Source organism: Giraffa tippelskirchi, chromosome 2 (assembly GCF_054371585.1).
Source record: "Giraffa tippelskirchi isolate mGirTip1 chromosome 2, T2T-mGirTip1v1.2.pri, whole genome shotgun sequence".
Taxonomy (NCBI): domain Eukaryota; kingdom Metazoa; phylum Chordata; class Mammalia; order Artiodactyla; family Giraffidae; genus Giraffa; species Giraffa tippelskirchi.
The window spans coordinates 169,732,142-169,745,282 of record NC_137276.1 but is presented as its reverse complement, the minus strand read 5'-3'; the positions used below and the strand labels follow the sequence as shown (position 1 = coordinate 169,745,282).

At 42.2% G+C, this 13,141-nt stretch overlaps 1 protein-coding gene across 3 annotated transcripts in view; it reads right to left on the bottom strand.

Annotated features, from left to right (window-relative positions):
• The window catches only part of GPR156 (G protein-coupled receptor 156), a 106,850-nt gene extending 93,933 nt beyond the window's left edge, over positions 1-12,917 (bottom strand). The window contains exon 1 of one of the 3 annotated variants that reach the window (XM_081571896.1): positions 12,780-12,917. The gene's annotated coding sequence lies outside the window, so the exon portion shown is untranslated. Of the gene's footprint in view, positions 1-10,994; positions 11,255-12,005; positions 12,288-12,779 lie in introns of those variants that run through there. The other 2 variants (XM_081571895.1, XM_081571897.1) reach the window with 2 other exon arrangements.
• Positions 12,918-13,141: the final 224 nt, after the last annotated feature.

Here is a 13,141-nt window from a genome sequence, read left to right as displayed (position 1 = left end):
AACACTGATTGCAAGCCCTTACCACCAGAGTTTCTGATTCAGTAGGGCCTGAGAATCTGCATTTCTAGTGAGTTCCCAGGTGATGCTGCAGCTGTTGATTTGGCATTCATACTATGAGAACCTGAATCTACTTGAATTTGAATTATTCACTAAAAATTAATTTCAGAGACATACTACTGAGAAATTAGACATCTAGAATAGTACTCAATTTATTCATTCTTCAAACCATAATTCTTAAACAGTTCTTTGGAGATGAAATACTGATGAAAACTATTGACCCTCTTCTGAAAAACATGTACAAATATGTAATATTTTACATATAAAATCAGAAGGGGGAATCATAGCCCATATCAACCTCTCCTACAAACCCCATTCATGCCCAGTGAGGAGGCTCATTTCAAACCACAACTCAGGTGAAGCTAGGGATAAAACTTTTTTTTAATTAAGGTTTCTATTTATATTGTTCTCATAAATCAAATACTTGTGGTTACCCACAAGTAAAGCATGATGCATTAAAAGGATGAAGGCTATGAAAAACTCTGTCACCAATTAAAACATTTTAATAATCCTTTTTAATATGTCTACTCTTTATCTAGTACAATAGTCTGTCTTTTAGTTGGAGTATTCTATTTATTCTATGATAATTACTGACATAAATGAGTTAAAATCTATTATGTCACTATTTGTTTTATTTTCCCAATCTGTCCTATGTTCTTTTTTTGGTATTTTAAAATATTTTGCAATTGTATTTTATCCCATTTTCCTATTAGCTTTTAAACAGCTCTCTTGAAGTATTGTTGTTGTTTAGTCACTAAGTCTTGTCTGACTTTTTTGCAGCCCCATGGACTGTAGCCTGCCAGGCTCTTCTGCCCATGAGATTTTCCAGACAAGAATACTGGAGTGGGCTGCCATTTCCTTCTCCACTATTGAGGTATAAATTACATTAAACTGCAAATATTTAAAGTGTCAATTTGAAAAGTTTTGACATATCCATACACCTGCGAAACCACTCTTGCATTCAAAAGAATAAACAAGGAGTGATAATCCTTCAACTTTGTTCCTTTTTTGAAAGTTGTTTTGGCTATTCTAGACACTGCACATTTTCCAGTGAATTTTAAAATAAGATTATCATTTCTACAAGAAGGTCATCTGGGATTCTGATTGGGATTATATTGAACCTATAGATCAATTAGGAGAGAATTAACATCTTAATAAATGAATGTTCTAATCCATTGTCTTTCAGTTCACTTGCTATTTTAAAAATGCCATAGATTAAGTGGTTTATAAACAACAGAAATTTATTTCTCACAGTTCTGGAAGCTGGAAGTTCAAGATCATGGTGCCAGCTTGACTGTGCTCTGGTAAGAGCTCTCTTCCAGTCTGCAGATAGCTGACTTCTTGTTATGTCCTAACATGATGGAAAGAGAGCTATTCAGCTCTCGGGCCTCTTCTTACAAGGGCACCAATCATATTCATGAAGGTTTCCCCACCCTTCTGACCTAATCATCTCCCAAAAGCCCTGTCTCCAAATATCATCACACTGGGGACTAGGTTTCAACTATAAATTTTGGGGAGGACACAAACATTCACTCCATAGCACCTGTGAACAAGATATATCTCTCCGTCTATTTAGGTCTTCTTCAATTTCTCTCAATAAGGTTTTGTCACACACTGAAGTGGGCCAATTGCTTTATTCAGTTCACTAATTCAACTGCTAATCTCTTCCAGAAACACTCTCACAGATATACCTCCAAAATTATGGGCAACACAAGTAGACACATAAAATTAACCATCAGTGTTTTTCAGGCCCTTCCACTTTGGTGGACCCAACACTCCCATTTTAATCTCCCCAGCACAGTAAGATTGCACTAGCTCTGATGAGTTTAGCTTTTTAGCACTGCTTTCTGTTTGGCTTTTTTTAAATCCTTGGTCTGTGCTACTTGGGCTCCTCTGGTGGCTCAGAGGTAAAGAATTGGCCTGCCAATGCAGGAAATGTGGGTTCAATCCCTGGGTTGGGAAGGTCCCCTGGAGAAGGAAATGGCAACCCACTTCAGTATTCTTGCCTGGAGAATCCAATGGACAGAGGAGCCTGGCAGGCTACAGTCCATGGGGTAGCAAAAAAGTCGGTCATGACTTAGAGACTAAAGAACAACAGCTGTGCTACTCATATATTGGCAAATGACTTGTAAGGAAAATGGCTCAAATTTATTGCACTAATTCCTCTGAGTCTCTTTTCTTTCCATGATCATGACCTCTATGTCCCAACTCATTTAGTATCCTTGAATTCCCCCTTTTTTCCCTCCCCAGCTCTATCAGGCTGCAGAATGTTCTGCTCAGCTTCTTTGACTCTCAGTAGCTTCTTTTTGCTTGGGTTCTTTGCTTTTCCTCACATGCTACTTAACAAATGGCAAATGTCTCAAGGAAAAATGCAACCCAGAATGTGGGGCACTCAATGAATTTCTCTTCTTTCTGAGCTTTTAGATCTCAAGCACTGGCATTAGTCGGTCTTTTATGCCTTTAAACAGATTATGGAAATTCGGATTTTCTAGGTGTCCCCTCTGGGAGCAACAGTCTACTACCAGATGGTTCATTCTGGCTAGAAGCAGATGCTTAGCGTCTTATAATATGTTTCACCTTAAGTTTTTTTTTTTTTTTACTGAGGAGACAAGACTGTTTAAAGATAATCTTTATAGACTCATATCACAGCGAAAACAGTATAAAATATAACTATCCAACTATTAATTTAACTATGAGACCAATTAAGATACATTATAGAATCCCTAAGTTATGAGATAAACCTATTATAGTGACTTACTATAACTAGTCAATTATTAACTATCATTTTTACTCCATCAGTACATATCTGAAAATTAAAGGTTGATGAAAAAGTATGTATTAATACAAAGAATGATGCTTATTCTTCAGGTTTATACATGTCCAAATGAAAGTTAAAATTTCTTCTTAGAAATTAATCACAATAACTTCTATTCTGGTTTTATTTTCTTTCTTTAGTTTTCAATCTAGGACTTAAAAATCCATTTCAAAGCTACCAAGCAAAAATTGCAGCATGTATTATAGAAGCCAACAGCAAAATGTCTGTCACAGGACTTCATAATTTTTAAGTCATCTAGGATGACTTAGCTAATGTTTGCATTCTGAACACAGAATCACAGTTGGGTTTCTAATACAAATTAGAGGATCACAGATCTCCATAGCATGTCCAAGAGCTCACAGGCCCACACAGCAGCCTGCAGCTGAGGATTTAAAAACCCCATATACTTCTTGCTATTTTGGCAGTTCATTGCTTACATTTCCCTTGTTCATACTCACCGGCTTCCCTTAATGCTTCTCTGATATTTTCTCTAGCCCTAGTGTGGTGAGGAATCCTGCTCCTCTCCCGTCTTGAGAGCTAGACTAAATTTTTACATGCAAAAAAGAGCAAAACTAAAAATGAAAACCAAGTAGTCCTGGGAAGCTCACTACTCATACTAGGCTAAGTAAAATCACTTGTTTAAAAATGTTTACATCTGTTGAGTGGCACTGATCCTTAAGCTCTAAGGCCACTACCTTCTCAACTAATTATCCTCATGTCAAGTAATCAGTTGTAGTTGATTGACTATATACTCATAAAAATCCCCAAATCACTCAAAATAGAGGGAGAAGACCAGGATGTAATCAAAAAACTTTTCTCAATCCAACTATTAAGGAAAGGACATAAAAACATAGCAGATTTGGCATTGTGAGAAAGCATTGTAACGGCCTTTTCTCTCTGAAAGTGCCTTCCTCCCCACTGATTGGGCTGCTCCTGCCACAGATGAAGACCATGGATAATTCCTCAGCATGGAATAAATGAACAAGAGGAACTGTAAACAGTCTGGCCAACCAGAAGCAATAGACACACAATGCAACCAAGACACAGCAGACCCTACTCCCCACTGAGCTGATATAATCCACACTTGGCAAGGATGAGTTCTCACTGCAGGGCTTTCCTGCCTACATACACAGGCTCCCCTGAAGAAAGGCGGTGGGGAGTAGAGAGCAAGACAAAAGGACGAAGGGAAATGGCTGCTGGAGGGGAGACCCACAGTGAGCAGGAAAATTGTGTGTGTTCTTTTTGACCCAGAAATGCCAATCTGGGGAATTTTCCTATGGAAATAAAAACCCAAGTGTAAGGATAAATATAGAATATTTACTGTAGCATAATTTGTTTTGTTTAAAAGAGAAAACACTGGAGGATAACCTAGAATACCTATCAATACAAAAATAATGGGAAAAATTATGTCTGCAAAGGAATATATGTAGTTATTAAAAATTGGATCAATTATATGTATGTACCTATACTAATGTACTCATTATAATAAATAAAATGAAACATAGAGTAACTGGTATTATATGATCCCATTTACATATGAAATAGAAAATAACTCTACCTAGGTTTGAATGTAGAAAAGGACAGAAGAAATGATTTTGTCAGGAAGACGGAGGGGAGAGTAAGTGGAGATTAGTAATGTTTTCTCTATTTACTGTTATTTACTAGACTTGTTATAATGAGTATTATTTTTATAATTTAAAAATGCAATAAATTTAAACTATAAAAAGGATTTATTGAGACTATTATTTACAAGTAATGCCAGTGGAGTGTATAGTTCTCCAGCATTTGCTTTAAATTGATCCTGGTACACAGAGGTAGACAGCAACTTCTGTTCCTGGAGAGAGGCCTCACAACGTGTTCCTCAGAAGGAGCCAATTAAAGCACAGACTCAACAGTGCCTCCGGAAAAGGCCAGTGGTTGTGAAATGAAAACTACATCTACCTCTCCAGAAGCTCAGCCGCAGAGCTTCCCAAGAGGCTGCTTGAGTCAGTAAGCTCAATGAGAGTAGAACAGTGTTTTGTCTGGAAAAATCCCACTAATCCAGCTACTGACAGCTTTTGTTGGCTCCAGTTCCATATTTCAGAGATATGATGTATAAGGATGGCCTGGCAGCTTTAGAAATAAATATTAAACTCTGGGAAAGATGCTGCTGTCCACTTTCAAAGTGCTCTGTGTTAGCACCTTGGTGGACCACTGGAAGCCAATTATGGGACTTCCAGTTGTCACCCAGAGAATGGCATTAAGGCCTTGGAGGTGTGACATTTGGCTTAGTGTTGGCAATTTGGCTTCACGCTGACAAAAGCTTCCAGATCCTTGGCGGGGGTGGGGGTGGGGTGGCAAGAAATAAATGATATTCAACAATGAACAAAAAATATGCAGAAGTTAGCAGCCTGAAAGTGACTATACACTCTACTGGCATTACTTGTAAATAACAGTCTCAATAAATTCTTTTTATATTTTAAATTTATTGCATTTTTAAATTATAAAAGTAATACACACTCATTATAACAAGTCTAGTAAATAACAGTAAATAGAGAAAACATTACTAATCTCCACCTACTCTCTCCTCCGTCTTCCTGACAAAATCACTTCTGTGATTTTCATTCATCTTCCAACATCTTCTTTTCTATTCTGGTAAAATCTTACCGTTCTCCACGTATGCTTCTTCTTTCTCCCTACTGAGCCTCTTGAAAGATTATTTTACTTAATGTTTTGCTGAGTATCATAGAAATCCATGCTTATAATAGCAATCATGGGAAATATGGATAAGTTAGAAAAAGAGAAAAATAATCATTCATAATCCCACTGCTGGTAATATTTTAGAATGTTTCTTCTTTATACTTACTTTTTAAAGTAGGTCTGCATTTGTATATCTTTACAAATATCTCACATACATAACTAATATTATAAATGAATATGAGAGAATGTGATGGAAGTGTGAAGGGGTTTTGGACAGTATATTACTGCTGGGATCTGCATGGTTGTGGCATGGCTATGTGTTCTGGCATGTCAAGCCTGTATTAATATTCCTCAGACTGACAGCAGCCTCATGTCTCAGCCCTTCTTTTCTCTTCACAACTGACTTTGGCAGTCAGCAATATTTGCACATAAAGATTCCCATGGGTGGTTATTTGATCTTCTTTCATCCCAGTCTTTCACTTGCAGATAAATTGGGTACCTAGGACCCCAGCCAGTCACTACTCTCTTCCCTTTCCTGTCTCCTGCCATCATCCTTCCTGTTCCCTCTTTACTACAATCTCCAAACAACATCCAAAAGCAGGCCAGGGAACAACATACGATCAGTGAAATGTCCATTACAAAAAGGCACTCAATTAAGCATGAACCCTCTTCACCTGTTCGGAGGAAATACACAGCAAACATGGCCCTTGGGAGATTTCACTTCATGCAGAAAACTAAGAATGTCTTAAATATTGAAGGATATTGTTAGTCTGAAGTCTTGTTATTTCCCTAGTTAAGACTTTCACTTCTGCCTCCTCTCTCAGGGTCTTCCCAGTTACCCTTGGAAAATCAGAATGGGAGCTGACAGTGCTGATTGAGAGGCTGACATTTCAGCATAGGTAGATGGCAATGGGAAGGCCCAGTGCATTCTCTTCTGGGTGTTTCCAATGTCACTCTGGAACATGTACCCACCACCACAAGAGAAAACTTCCAAATAGCAAGGCCCTGGGCAGAATCATGAAGTTGCTCTATGGGGTCCTCCATGCCTTTTTCTGTTCTCACACCAAGAATTGGCTTCTCCCTATCAGAATTCCAGAGCTCTCCAAGCTAATCTACACATATGCAAAGTTCCTCACTGCTGCACTGAGGACTGACTTCCCCAGGACCATCATTTTTACTTATCTCTTCCTTATCACAAACATCATTAAGTGGAGATGATGGAGAGGTTTCACACCCCTTCCTCCCTCCCTATTTTTATTATGCATTAAAATAAACATCCTGAGGCACTTTTGAATAGGAGTCTGAAGAGAAAACACATGTGGAAGGTGGCCGAGCAGTCCTGTCTATGGGTTGTCAATCTGCATGGCCTCAATCCTCTATTGCCAGTTACCTCTCTAGTCACTGCCTGGTAGCTGGGTCAAAGCAAGTCTGAATTCTGTAGCGATGGTCTGCCTGTCACGTCACTTGGTCCTCTGTTGCCTGGCAACCCAGCCTGAAGTACACTGACTCAGATTTAGGTTCAGGTGATAAAGGGTACTTAGACCCTCACAACTACCCCCCACTGAGGCAAAGTGGCCATGAAAGAGGATGTATGCTGCCATCACAGGATGCAGCATGCAGCCTATGCATTCAGCTTGACTTGGAGTATTTGCGTGATGGATGAGACCTGTTTCTGGTTAGTCCCAGGAGTATACCAAATGAATCTGACCTCCTCCTGTCTATATCCTTTAGAGTAGATTGTATAAAGGCTCTAGACTGGATTGGACACGGCAGAATATTCTGGAAGTGCCTTGGACATAAGCAGACCTCAAGGCCTTGCTTGGGCTAGAGGCATCGCCCAAGAATTGCTCAAAATCTGACCTAATCAAAAGTTACATGATTCCCTACAACAAACAGACTAAAGTCCATGCTCCTGTGTTCTTTACAAGTTGGCTTTTAGCTCTCCTGCTTTATCTCTTACTGCAAACCTGCCCTAACCCTCCCTGACACCCCCTCTTCACCTTACTCAGGCCACATCAGCACTATAGCCCTGACTCGAATGTCTGCTCAAGTTACTCTGTCTGGAAATGCCCCTCCATACCACAGCTGCCAGTCAGAGAGCCATAACTCCTTCAGAACTTGACTCAAAAAGCACTTCTTCCTTGGAGAAGAAAATAACAGTTCCTCCTGAGATAGCTAGTTCTCTCCCCCAGCCTGGAAACACTGGCTAGCCTCCACTCCTTCTCCCATATTTTCATAGCAGGTGTGATAACTTAATTATAGCATTCGGCATAGCTATCTTATACAGGCCTTGTCTACATCGGTGTCAAAGGAACTGTGTCCTTTAAAGGCTTATTCCTTTATTCTTCTATTTGGGATGAATGATTCCATCTTAAATAATCCCTCCTTGTGCTGACAAGCTCTTTTCCACCATCCCCTCTGGACTCACACCCTCAGGGGTACTCCATTAACAGAATCTGCTTTTTCCAAGTCACTGTTGTCAGCCTCCCTCCTGATCCAGATACTATTAATGCCCATTCTTCTGTATGCTCCTTCTCCCCCATCCCTAGAAAGCAAGGCACTCTGCAAGGTGGGTTCAGTATTACCAATGTTCTCTGGCTGTATCATCTATCTCTGTCTGAGTAGCTCATGATTATGACAAGTATCTCAGAAAAACACCTTGAGAAGCCTAGATGAAAACCAATGCCCCATGGAAACACATAAATATTTTATCAGGCTCTGAAAAAGACTCTTACTCTTAAATATTTAAACCTCTTGAGAGCAGAATGCTCGGTGGCTGGTTAGAGTTAATTTGTACTGGAGCTGAGAGGAGGAGGAGAATACAACAGCAATGGCGGCAGCATTCTACAGTCTCTTTTAGGGACTGAGAACACTGAAAGTATGCTTGAGGGCTCCCCAATTTGCCTGGACACTCATTTTTCAAGTGCTCTCCCTCTGCAGTGGGAGAGAGATCAGCACCCAGTGGGGCTGTCTGGAGAAGGCACTTGCTGGGGTATAGGCAGGCTGCCATGTTGGTCACGGCCACCATAATCTTGCCATATTTCTCTCAGCACTGGTGGCATGAAGATTTTCACATAAAGTACATAGGACTTAAAATGAGGTAGACTCTATAAAATGTTCATGGCAGCTTTGTTCAAAATAGCCCCAAACTGGAAACAACCCAAGTATCCATGAATAAGAGAATGGGTAAATAAAAAGTAGATATTCCTATAGTTGAATACCTTCTTGGAATAAAAAGAAATGAACAATTAATATACAACCACAAGGATGAATCTCAAGACACTGTGCTGAGAAAAAAGAAGGCAGACATAAAAGTACACACTGTGTGAATGCATTTATATGATGTCCAGGAACCAGCAAAACTATGATAAAAGAAATCATAACAAAGGTTGCTTCTGGGGGGGGTGGGTAACTAGAAAGGGGAACGAGGGAAATTTCTAGGATTGAAATTTTTTATATCTTGTTTGGGATGAGGGTTTGTCAAAACGACCCCAGCTTCTAACATAGGATTCAACTTCAAAGCACTATGGGGATAAGAGTGGCTATTGATCTCCAGGATCATCATTTACCTATAAAATATTGATTAACCTGAACCACTTACAAGGACTTCTAGTATTTTACCAAGGGTTATGCCACCCTTATGGGAGGCAATGTCTTATCTGTGTCATTTAATTATCTAATTAATTTGACAATTATTTATTAATTTATTGTTTACAATATGCCATGAATAAAACAAAAAATTTCTTGTCCTTATGAAGCTTACATTTAAGAGGTGGAATATAGAGATGATTAATAAAGAAAGAGATATACTATTCAATGCCAGGTAATGGTAAATGTACTGAAGAAAACTAAAGTAGGGTCAGAGGACAGGGAGTGACAAAGCATGGTTTTGGATTAGGTGGTCAAGGAAGACCTGATGGAGGAGGTCACATTTGAAAAGAGCCCTGCATGAACTGAGGAAAGAAGCAGTGTAAGTATTTGAGGGAAGAGTGTTCGGGCAGAAAAGAGCAAGGAAGACAGTACAGTGAGGGGAAAGATATGAGGTCAAAGAGGCCAGATCACATAGGGCTTTAAGTCCCGGTAGAGAGCTGGATTTTATTCCAAGTGTGAGGGATCTTATTTCACTGGAGGTGTTAAGCAGGGGAGTGGTATCATCCAATTTATGCTTCCCTGGTGTCTCAGATGGTAAAAAATCTGCCTGAAATAAGCGAGACCTGGGTTCAATCCCTGGGTCGGAAAGATCCCCTGGAGGAGGGCATGGCACCCCACTCCAGTATTCTTGCCTGGAGAATCCCACAGACAGAGGAGCCTGGCAGGCTACAATCCATGGGGTCGAAAAGAGTCACAACTGAGTGACTAAGCACACACATGTTTTAAGAATGGGAAAAGGAAGCAATGAAGAGATAAGTCTAGGATTCTTAGGGAAAAGGCAGAAGAATAAGATCCTTTCCTCCCCCACTCAAAATGTTAATATCCTTCACATGTCTATTTCTTAACCACCTTTCAATTTAAGTTCTGTATGTCTGACGTTTTTCACAATAAAATGTTGGAAGGGAAAAAAAAAAGAGAAGTAGAGACTTGAATCCCTTATCAAGCAGAGCTCATCAGTAACTAAATGAGAATGTTATGGTTCTCAATGCCTTTCTGCAAAATAAAGGCTCAGATTTTTAACGAAACATGGAACATTCTTTTCAACTTTCAAATCCAACTTCTGGGCCCAAGTCAGTCCACGGTCCATTGTCTCTGTGGGAAGGCAGAGCCTTACTGCTTCTTTCTTCTCTCTCCCCCTGCCCCCACTTACTCTCTAAAAACTTACAAGAGAGTAGAAAGAAATGCAAATTTGGGAAAAGGAGGGACTTTTCAGAGACGTTCTATACTCCCCCCAACCCCATCTGGAAATGCCTTTATGGTCAAACAACAAAAAAGGAAATATTAAAACTCTGAGCAGGAAACAAACTGTTAAGTACCTGCTGTCCACCTGAGAGAATCTCTTTCCTTCTGTCTTTATCACTCTGCCGCTCTTTTGAGAGTCTTTTAGGCTGGAAGTTGCTTCACCCTACCCAACCCAAGTCTCCCCTGGGCCACAGTTCTGCTTTCAATAGACTTGGAAGTTCTCTATCCCGAGGCCACCATAACTCGATGTCTGCCAGGCTCAACCCTAGACTTTACTGGGGAACAGGGAGAAGCTAAGAGCTGGAGTGAGAGAAGAGGAAATACAGGGAGCACTCTAGAGACAGTGATGGCCCTGAAGTGGAATTAGGTTGGCAAATTTGGAACCAGAGAACCACCACTCGCCTCCTAAGAGATCTCTAACTCAAGCCAAGCCTGCCAAGGCATTTTATTCTCTAGACTCAAACTGCCTTGCACTGTATACTACCACATCCTCAGCCATTTATCTCCACATCCATTCGCTCCAACTGCAGCAAAGGAAGAAGCTACTTACTGTTTTGCAAGCCTGGCTGCTACCCAGCCTGCAGGGAGGCCTTCTATGCTGCATTTAGCCATTGGTAGAGAAAAATTAGTTTTCCTTTGCAGGTCTCGCTGCCTCATACAATTACATCACAAATTTTACAGCTTTTAATCCACACTTCACATAGGGATGGAATAATTTGATATTACCCTCCATATCCTGGTTAAAGAACTACACCAGGAAAGATGTTTCATTATAGGCTAGGACATAATCTGTCTATTATTCATGCACACACGTACCTAGGAAACCAACAAAGGGAAGAGTTAGAGCATGCCATGACGTCTCTCCCCACAGATTCCTATTCTAAAATGATAACAACAACACTCAATTTTAAAGAAAAACTTCAAAGCTCATATTCCGCAGCGCCGCAAGTACACCAAGATATCCACCATTCAAATACCAATCTAACAAGTGGCCTCTAGTTTCAGATAGAGTTACAAGGATGCTGCAGCTCCCGGGCGACTCTCTGCCCGGAACAAGGCAGTTCGACAGAAAGCAGAGCAATAAAACGTTCTGTATTCAGGACTTCACAACCCTCGTAAGGGAGTACACCCTACCCGTCACCTGGCACCCTTGGGGTGCATGGGCCCCCCCACAGGCAGGTTTGGGGACAAGCTCCGTGAGGAGCCTCTGGGGGGTCTACAATGCCGTTCACGGATCCCTCCGTTTCTGGAGGCTATCGCCTGTTTAACAAACCAGAACAGCCGCAGCCCCTCTTCCCGAAAAATACCAGTACGCTTCTCTCCTCAGGAAACTGCCACGGGCATCCCTGGTCAGTGACCTCGGGCTTGCCTCCAGTTCCTAAGATAGTTTCTTCACCATTTCCAAAGAAGCGGCCCAGATTCTGCAAAGGAGAGAACGCCCTTCCCCCCTTTCCACTTTTTACTTCAGAATTTAAGTGTTTGACGTTCTGTGGATATATCTTGTCCGCAGAGCGCTCCTACAAACTCCCGACTATGGGATCCTCCAGGGCACGCTGCTCACCTCACCAGGTCCCGGACCGCCGAGGAGCGCCAGGCCCGCGGCTGGGGGCAGAACGCCGGCGGTGCCCCGGTCTCTCGCGGGTTCGCGGGCCGGAAGGGACGGGGAGGGGCGGGAGCAGTACCGCAGGGCGCCGCGCCCATCACCGCGCTGGGAGCCGGGAGGCGGGCGCGGAGGCGGAGGCGGTGGAACGGTGGCGCCCCGCTCTGCTGTCTGCGCGGGACGTCGGGTGCCTCAGGGGCCACCCGGGCCGGGCTCTGGCGAGGCCGCACCCCCGCCCTTCCCGTCCCTCCCGCCCCTCCCCTGGCACCGCCCCGCGCGCCGCGCCGGACTCCGAGCTCGGCCCGGAGGGCGGGTACGGTGGGAAAGGCTCCCGGCCGTGCGGACCCGCGCCCCGCGCCTCCTTCGGCTGAACGGGGCTTCCTCTGGGGTCTCGGTGGCAGAGCGGGAAGAAAGACGCTCAGGCTCCAGCTCCCAAGAGCAGGAATTAGGTCTGAGATTTTACCCGGGACTTTCCCCGGATCTCTCATTCTCTACAGCCAGACCCTTATCTGTGGAAGATACAAAAAGTGAGAGGGACCAGTTTGATAATTTTATTTTACCTCAGAATTTCTCCTTTCTTTTATATACAGCCCCTGTATATTCTGCAAGATAGTGGAATTTTTCTCCCAGCGTGGTTCCCACTTTGAGTTCCTGTGTTCTCTTTCTCAAATTGGTGTATCCCCAAGCCCAGGCACAGAAAGTTTAACATCTTCTACCAAGGCCTGCCCTATTTACCTCAAAAATGTTTGTGGAATCTTTCTCCTTTCTCTGCATTCCCATATTGCTGCTCTTGTTAAACTTGATTACCTTGGCCCGAATCATTTTAAGTTTCCTAACTGGTGTTCTTGTCTCCTGCGTTTCCCCACTCCCAAAACAGAACTAAGAATGTTGCTTTCCTGAAAAAAATAAACAAACAAACCTCCGCGGCCCTAACCTTCTGTCTGATCAACATCTATGTTCCTGTTATACTGGGTTGGGCCAATTGCCGTTCTTTGAATATATCCTGCGTGTTTAATGCCCCTGTGTGATCTGCTCACTCTGTTCTCTTATTCTGGATTTCTCTTCATCCCCATCTTTACCTGTTGAATTGTTCCCAA